The 9,182-nt window shown below is 33.3% G+C and overlaps 1 long non-coding RNA gene across 2 annotated transcripts; it reads left to right on the top strand.

The window, feature by feature from the left end:
• The first annotated feature begins 4,218 nt into the window (after window positions 1–4,218).
• On the top strand, window positions 4,219–7,628 carry LOC107816585 (uncharacterized). Of its 2 annotated transcripts, none has more exons than XR_001654994.2 (2): window positions 4,219–4,608; window positions 7,395–7,628. It is a non-coding gene; the product is annotated as an uncharacterized LOC107816585 (long non-coding RNA). The 2 variants fall into 2 exon arrangements; XR_001654995.2 differs by having other exon boundaries at window positions 7,103–7,628.
• The last annotated feature ends 1,554 nt before the right edge of the window (window positions 7,629–9,182 follow it).

The raw sequence follows: 9,182 nt of genomic DNA, 5'->3' as shown, positions 1-9,182 counted from the left end.
ACCACGCTATAGACCAGGCTTCGCGAGGTCTATAGCCAGCTTGACCGCGCTACAGACCAGGCTTCGCGAGATCTATAGCCAGGTTGACCGTGCTATAAGTCTGGCCTCGCGAGTTCTATAGCTCGGTAATTAAAAGACGCGGGTTAAAAGACTCTGACCCAGATTTGGACTCAAGGACTTCAACCCTAGCCTATAAATACCTCCTAAACATGTCTAAAAGGGGTTTGGGGGGGGGGGGGTTCTTTTGAGCAGATTCGACCAAAAGGGAGACTTTTTGAGAGGGTATTTAGCCTAAGGAGGCAAGAACATATTAGGAGCAAAGAAAAGAATTCTTCTATGGGTTTTTCACTTCCTTCTTCCTATTTTTCATTATTGGTTATGAATTCTAGTATTGTAGTTTTGCATACTATTATGAATAGCTAATTTGTTATCTAGAGTTTTGATAAAACCTTTTGTAGGATAAATTCTTATTATGTTTTTATATAATTGAGCCGTCGGATTTATCTACTTATTCAATTAAGTGTTTATTGTTGTTGATTGTATGGCCATCAATTAAACTGTGTCTATTTAGTGTGTATATTGCTCGAGAGAGAGTACGCATTTAGGTTGTTGTTGAAAAATATCACTCCTAACGTATGTGAGATAAATACGGAGGATTTAAAGGTAGGATTAGAGATAACGAAACCTTGGTGCGATCGTAGTGAGCGGTGAATTAGTGCCAGCTAGCGTAGTTCGACAGAATACGTCTAGTAAATTATGGTTGTTGCTGGCGACAGAGCTACGACACCCAAAGTACTCACGATCGGTAGAGAATACTTAGGCGAAATTATATAAGGCGTAGCGGGAAGGATTCTGACAATTGGAGAAATCATAACTCTAGACCTCCTTAGTCTTGTCTCAAATTTCATCCTTGTTAGTTGATAATTGTTTTGCTTTATAATAGTTGTTAGTTAAATAGTAGAAATAAAAAACAAATCTTTATAATTAGAAAATTATTTGGACTTGTGTTTCTTAGCAATATTTAACAACTGTAGCTAAGTCTTAATTAGTTTTATGTGGAATTCAACTCAGGACTTGTAAGCCAGATTATATTTGCAACAAACGTTTAGTCCTTTTCATAAGGCATAATTGAACGTGATAATTAGGTTTAGGCATGCTTACTTCCTTTATTAGATACACCAGTATAGCTTTTCAACAATGGGAATGTTTTTAGCTAAGAATCAAATGCTTCTTTGTTTAGTTTCATTATTACCTCGTGTAATATAAAAATTCTCCAAATATCATGCATAATTTAGGGAAAGTTACATAATAAAATAGTCTAATATATATAAAAAGAACGTGACAAAATTTTAGACATTTCAAAATAAAATGAAAGAAAGTACTATTAGTGGAGAATTGATTCCTTTTTTTCAACTCTCCACTAGTAGCACTTTCTTTCATTTAATTTTAAAATTTCTACAATTTTGTCGCGTTTTCTAAAATAGAGTAGTGGAGGTGTGGATTTCATCTCCTACAAATATTTTGGTTGACCATTCGATGGGTTGATCGAGTTTATCCCTTGAAGTCGTACCCTTCTACTATGCATCAACTTTATCCCACATATAATGAATCTCTCTTACGGGTGCTTATTAGTGGATTGATTTAGGGAATGATGAAAAGTACGGCTACGTAGAGACGAAATTAGGATTTTGAATTTTAAAAAAAGTAATTGAGTTCTAAATAAATTATTTGTACAAATTAAATATATTTTTTTAATACAGATATATGGTATAGGCAAAAATTATTGAGGTCTGCCGAAACCATATGTCAAACGGTAGCTCCGCCCTGCGGCCATGCCACACAACCTCTTTTTAGTACGAAATTTCTCTTATTACATTCGATAAAGGTAGAGGTAAACTAATAAAAAGAAAAATAGAAAAGCAAACGGTGGACCCTTTCCTCTTCACTTTCAGTGTCATGAGCAAGAAGAAGGATCCATCCAAACAAGACTGACTTATTACTGTTTGAAATTACATCAGAATGATTTTCTACTCTCAACAAAAGTATACAAAAGCTAAATAGAATCAAGAATATATAAACTGTCAATATATATCAAAAATTTTGTTCTTATATATTTTTGTGTGATAAACCAGATATGCAAGATCCTACGTATAGTAGTTAGCATGAGGACAAGGGTCAAGGGTACCTAGGAGATGGAGCTATAATTGAGGACTTTTTATGCCTAGCAAATAAATAAGAGGCATACATACATTTCATTCGCATTGATTAGATCGATGACTACGTTAATATATGACCAGTATCGTGTCACGCCCCAAAATTCATCTAGTCGTGATGGCACCTAACCCAACCCGGTAGGTAAGCCAAACAACACTCAACACAACTCTAATGAAAATAATAAGAAACCAATAAGTGAAATAACTGAATTTTCATACAATAACCCAAAGATTGGTAGTACAAGTCATAAGCCTCTAAGACTTTAGGTTTACAAAGCTGATATGAAAATAAATACAATATCTGTTTGGATTATACATAAACAGAGTACAAATCTAAAACTACCAAGGACAAGTGATAGTTATATCTGAAAAGCAGATATATCTTTAGTGCCAGCTACGCCATAGCAATATCAGCTACAAAATCTGCACGCAAGGTGCAGAAGTATAGTGTGAGTACAACTGACCCCATGTGTTGCACCCCATGGGATTGTTAAAGAGTTATTGGAGATTATGAGAGTTTTAAAAGTGATTTGTATTTTAAATTGAATTATTAAGTTAAGAAAAGTGGTTATCTTTGAAGAATAAGTGTTAGAGTAATCTTTGTTTGTAAGAAAGATGATTTTTAAATGTACTTTGGTTTTTTTTTTTTTTTTTTGAAGAAGCAAGTCTTTGGAAATTCATTTGAGACTGTCTGTTACTGCGTTTTTTTATGAAAAATATGACTTCGCTCCTTGTTAGTGAAAACTAGTGATTCTTTCCTAATTTTCTTTGAAAACCGACTGTCGTTCAAATTAAAGACCTGAGTTTCAAAACCTTTAAGAAGAGTGAGTATATAAGATGAACAAGTTGAAATTAGCAGGAGGCGAAGATCAATTACTAGCGATTTTCTTTTAAGTCCTATATTAATTAAGGTTTGCCTAAGTTGTATGTGATGCTAGAGCAAAAAAAATAAATACATAATCTAATATATGAGTGTTAATACATAAAAACGAAAATGCGATAAGACATTGAAGGCAATAAGCGAAAAATAATTAAGACAGTAAACTAAGCTACAGAAATAATGGACAGTAATGAAAGAAGTAAGGGAGAAGACTCGACTTTGAAGATTGGGCCACAATAAGGTAGGCCCAACAATTTGAGAGGTACGGCTACAGCAAGACTGGACTTTTCAAAGATGCAACAAGGCTGATTTGGGCCTGAGTTCCTTAGGAATTCAGCAGGCCCAAATGTGTACATGTCCAAAAAATATAAAAGAATGTTATTAGAAATATACTCCATATTCTCAACATATTCATATAAACATGACAGATATATAGACAAATAATTGAAACAAGAAAATAATCAAAATTGTGAGAAATTATATTAATGTGCTGGCTTTACTTAGCAAATAATCCATATTGGAAATCTTTCCTTGTCATTGAACATTAAACCCTTAAAGAAATAAATGCGTCAATGAAATAAGGGCTAAGGAGGAAGCCCCACTCAAGGTCGGTGCCCCCTTTGGATCCCTCAGTACTTCAAAATTCCCAAGGGACTCAAGTCCCAGGGCAATACTTGTGCTGGGGAGCGCAACCCAACTTAGAGTCGAACCCCACTCCCAAATACCCTTAAACACTAACATCATATTTTCTTTACAGGTTTGAATGCCAATGAGGCCCTTCTAATACAAATTAAACGCTAAGGTATTACTTACCACAAAATATACTTTCCTTCCTAACATAAGAACATACAATCTATACTGAATTACCAAGCAAACATGTATTCATATGAATTCTAAAGATCTAATTCTGAAACTCATACAGGTGAACATCAGAAACATCATAAACATGTTGCAAAAGGTTAAGTCTATAGTAAGGTAATTCTCCAAGAAAAGGTAAAGCTATACAAAAATAATTCATAGTGTGCCTAAAAGTATAGTGTGCCTAAAAGTGTCCACTACAAGAAAAAGGATTATTAGCGACCAACACTTAACGACAGGGCGAAAATCTGGTCTTTAAAAGTGTGCGTATGGGGACAAGTTTTTTGGCCGGTCCCTAATTCTATTTTTTTTTGCTAGATTAATTAAAAAGATAAATAGACCGTCCCTAATAAGCTAAGTTAAGCGGGGAGTACAAGGGCCACCGCGCCAATATAAAAACTACTCCTATTCATTAGTTGAAAAAAAAAGACTCATATTAAATTAATCCCCCACCAACCCCCTTCCCCCTCTCTCTCGTATTTTCCCCAAAACAAAACCCTATCCTCTCTATGTAGTTTTTAATCTGAAAGCATGTGAAATCCTTAAAAATCAACTATCTCAAATTTATCTCTCAAAGGTTGAAGACTCACGTGAAGTCTATTTGAACTGGGTGAAGACTCACAAACCGACAATGAAAATAGTTATCAATCTGAACAGGTTTGTCACTTTTCTTCTGTTTTTGGTCGAAGACTAGAAATTTCTTTTTAGTGAATATTAATTGTAGAGAATGATAATATTTTGTATGGATTTTGTAGACAGTTAATTGTTGCGGTGTAGGGCTTAAAGTGGGAGTAATGAGATGTGAGGTTCGTCGCTAGGGCTAGGTTTAAAGTTGGGGTGTAGAGAAAGGATGATGAGGGAATGAAAAAATCTTCCTTAGTTGTTTTGTTCGTGAGAAGAAATGTAGGTAATAGAAGTCTTTCTATGTTGAGATGTCCCTTTCAATGCAGCAGTAAACACTTGTATTTTTGGGATTGTGAGCGTGCATCCTCAAAAAATAAGAAAAAATACTGAAAGTTGATTAAATTAAATGTTATATAGTCAAAAAAAGTTTATCTTTTTATTATTCCAGAATTAAAAAGAACAAAAAAAAATATCTTTAACCCAAATATGATGTGTTGTATTAGGAAAGGAAAGAAATCTGTAGATATGTAATGTTGTGGTGTCACTTGCTGAAGTTGTTTCACTCTGTTCCTAGATTTTTTCCAACTAAGATAGGTGGGATTATAATTCATTTGGTGTCAAAATTTGACTAGGTTGTTTGGATTGGCTCCACTTATAAGAAAAATCATTTGCTTGAATGCATAGAACCTAATTAAATAGTACCAAAATCCATCTCTTATGAATAGAATGCCTTTGATGAAGCCTCATCTATTTAAACTGTTCTCTCTAATGTGGAATTTGTTACAAAGAAAGCTGCCTACACATGATAAAATCAAATCCTTTGGATTTTGTTTTGCCTTCTAATGATGTTGTGTTAGACTTGTGAGGAAACAATGGATCATATATTTTGTGGTCGTGCTATTAGTGCTTCAGTATTGCTGAATTTTTCACAGTAGCTAGGTCTTAAATATGTACAATAGGGTATTAGAATTATAAAACAATCTAATTAATAACTCAGTTAATAATAAAACTGGCTGATTGTATTAAAATTACTCAACTGAATTACAATAGACTAATAAGGGAAATTGCAATTGAACAATAATGAAAACCAACTGATAGAGAGAAGATAGAAGGAGATGAAACGGAGTGAGATGAGAGAATAGAAAATTCAACATAGCAATAACTTACTCTACTACATTTTCTATTAGCTATTTATAGTATGTTGCAATCTTCACACACTGCGTATTTATAATATGTTTTTTTCTTAACCGTGATTTGAAGTATTCGGAAATTCTCTTCATATGTTGATTATACAAAGAGGTCAACATCATATTACACATGAGGTCATTCTTTTAGCTCACAAACATCATAATTTCTTCAATCTCAATATCTCTCTGCTTGTTTTAATTGAATTAGAAGACAATGTTAAACCCAAATTTAATTCGATAAAAGTTTTTAGGCAATACCTTCATGGTTGATTGATTTATGAAATTTAACTCTGATGCTTCATATATCTTAATATTTATGTATGTTCTTATTGTTTTGAGAGTATGTTGGTTGTTTTGAGCATTATGAACTGCCCGTGTCACTTCATTTAAGCTTGTCACAGTAAAAAATACAGCAAGAAAAAAATGTTACCAAAATTTTAAAATTCCAAAGGCAATTGCATCTTAGTTCAACTTCTGGATGTAAATAATAGGAAGGAAAGGGGTTGGGTGGTGTAGTTAAAAATATTTCAAGAAGGACAATTGTATCTTACTTTAACTAAAAGTTGTTATTATCTTCAGATATTTGTTCACCTTGGCCATTGAAATGGATCTCTGTCTTTACATTAGAGGAATAGAATTATTCTCATCATTTGTTGTAGTTCTGTTATGAGTATAATTTATTTATTGGTTCATTCGATTCTCATGATTCGTCCTTGTCAAAAATAATAGCCCTGGTATAATTATCTCACATAGTTATCCTAGCCCATTTGTCTAATTTGATAAGGTATCTATTATGATCCTGAGATGGGTCGTAAATGAAACTTTCATGACGTTTTTTTTTTGTCAAGCTTCAGAGGGAATATCTATATGTATGGCATGTAAATAAAAGTTCTTACTATAATTCTCACCATCTACTTTGATCTTTTCACATAAATACTTCTTAAAGAACATCTTCCATTGGTGTTCTTAGGTTATGACTGATGTTAGCTATAAATAATAATTACTTTATTTGAACAAAGACATATATGAAGAATGGTTAGTGGGTTCAGCTTTATCCTCCAGATTGTATAATGCCTTTTCTCTTGGGCTCTTAGTTATGTAATTTGCTCAATATCTAGCTCTCAAAATTATTGATTATAAGGTTAACAATAGTTTTACTCTTTCCTATAAACAGCAAATGAAGAAATCTTTCCTTGAATTGTTTGAGTGTGTTTAGTTACTATCAGTGGCCATGAGGTTGTGCTTTAGTAAACTTTTGTATACAGTATGTGCTGGCTTATAACTTATGTGTTGAGCACAAACTGATTTTCAAGATCTAAACTATATTTAGTTACTTCCAGATTGTCTCGCGGGAGGAAATATGGTTCACTGCATATTGGTTATAGGTGTGTACATTATTGAAACTTGTAAAAGTATTGTTACTCGGATAATGTGTTTCGTAAATATGGATAAGTTATTTTACATTAATCTGTATTTGAAAAGTGCAATTGGACTATATATGAAAATGACATGCTTTGAAGGAGAGGAAAGTATGCAATATTCAGGTGTTCCTCTCATTGTTGTTATCTTTCAGATACTTAATATGATCTTCATAATTTTCTAGAAGGAAATTTTCCTTTTTTTTTTTACAAGGTTTGAAGAGTTGATCTTACAAGTCAAGATGCAAGTTTTGAAGACTTCGTGCAGTATTCTTTATCACTTGCCAGGGTAGTTAGGAAAAAAGTTATTTTTGCTAAAAGATTGTGTAAAGAGCACCATGACATATGCAACATAGTTATACAATTACCAGTGGGATGTAATACCCTTTTTTGTACATGTACATTTGTATATGAAAGCATGATGTTATTGATATTTTTGTTATGTGCATGTGATTTTCTACAATAAAAATAATATATATATTTTTAAAAAATGACTGGAAAAGACTCTTTAAGGACCAGTAGAACTGGTTACTAAACATTGAAGGCAACAATTTGTTCTATGCTTAGGGACCAAAATAGAAGTGCTTAAGGACCAGATTTGTGGTCTCTAAAAGTGTTTTAGGGACTAGACATTTCCTGTCGTTAAAACGCTTTAACGACCATATGCTCAAACTCGTCGTTATTGGCCTTTAGCGGCGGAGCCTCTAGCGACGGGTAGCGACCAGATTTTACTGGTCGTTATTGACCTTTAAGGACCAAAATCACACTTTTAGGGACCAGTGTTCCTGTCGCTAATGACCGTTTTTCTTGTAGATCATGTATAGAGATTTCACAGGTATTTATGACATGATCAATCTTTCTCAGTAGGTTCACTAACTTACAAACTATAATAGGGAATTCTTAAGCATCATACTCCTAATGGCATTAACTTCAAGGAAATTATCAAGCTCAGATAGCATCAGCAAAGACCCTTATGAGACTTTAGGGATTAGACTTGATTTTAAAATTATCAAGAGAATAAAGACTAGGATAATTCTGGACAGAATGTATACCTAGGAATTAAGTAGGAACATGCAGTAGTTAATCAGATACTTGAACATCTCAGGTCAGTAATGATCTTATGCAGACAGAGGAATCTTTACACGTTTTGAGAGTTGGATCAAGCAAAGTTACATACAAGGGAGAGGCATTGCATCAGGACAATTTTTAACTCAAAATTAATTCCAAGTTAGCTCATGGATACAAAGATGATCATGCTTCCTTTTTACAAATTATTAGTTAACTAGGGCAGAGTAGCTAGGTTCTTTAAAATATAAAGATGCATGATGACCCTAAATATAAGAGATAGGACATATCAAATAAGCATGTTTTTGAGAGTATTGACTAATCAAGAAGAACAATTAAGCTCAGTTTGTCCAATTACCAGTCTTTATAACAGAGAGGAAAGGACAGAATCCTAATCACATTATGAGGAAAGATGAATTATCCTTAACATGTGTTTACAACAGGATTACAGAGAGAATAAAAGAGAGGTTTAGTTTAAATAAGATCATGTCAACAGAAGCAACAAGCAAACTAAACAAAATGAAAGGATATACCAGCAACAAGCAAACTAAACAAAATGAAAGGATATAGCAGCAACAATTTAACAGTCTTAAACAAAGGAGATGGTATATGAACACTCAAAATTTCTGCCAAGGTTTAAAGGGATAGAGAATATAAACTGAAACACCTTAAAATTCATTCAATCATAGTCATTAGAATATAGGTTCAACTTCAGAAACTCACAAGCTACAAAGATGCAGTAGGCAGGGAAAAAAATGCAACAAGCGAGGATAAGGGTTAATGCATGCCAACAAGGCTTATAAGATTCATGTGAACATGTACATATAACAACTTAAACATGTAGATTGTTGGAGCTCAGGAAATAATATCAGCAAGAGTCAATTATAGCTTAATCAACCATCATTTAAAGACTCATAGCAGGACAACTAATCACAAG

Source organism: Nicotiana tabacum, chromosome 19 (assembly GCF_000715075.1).
Source record: "Nicotiana tabacum cultivar K326 chromosome 19, ASM71507v2, whole genome shotgun sequence".
NCBI lineage: Eukaryota > Viridiplantae > Streptophyta > Magnoliopsida > Solanales > Solanaceae > Nicotiana > Nicotiana tabacum.
This window is presented reverse-complemented; position numbering and strand designations above follow the sequence as displayed.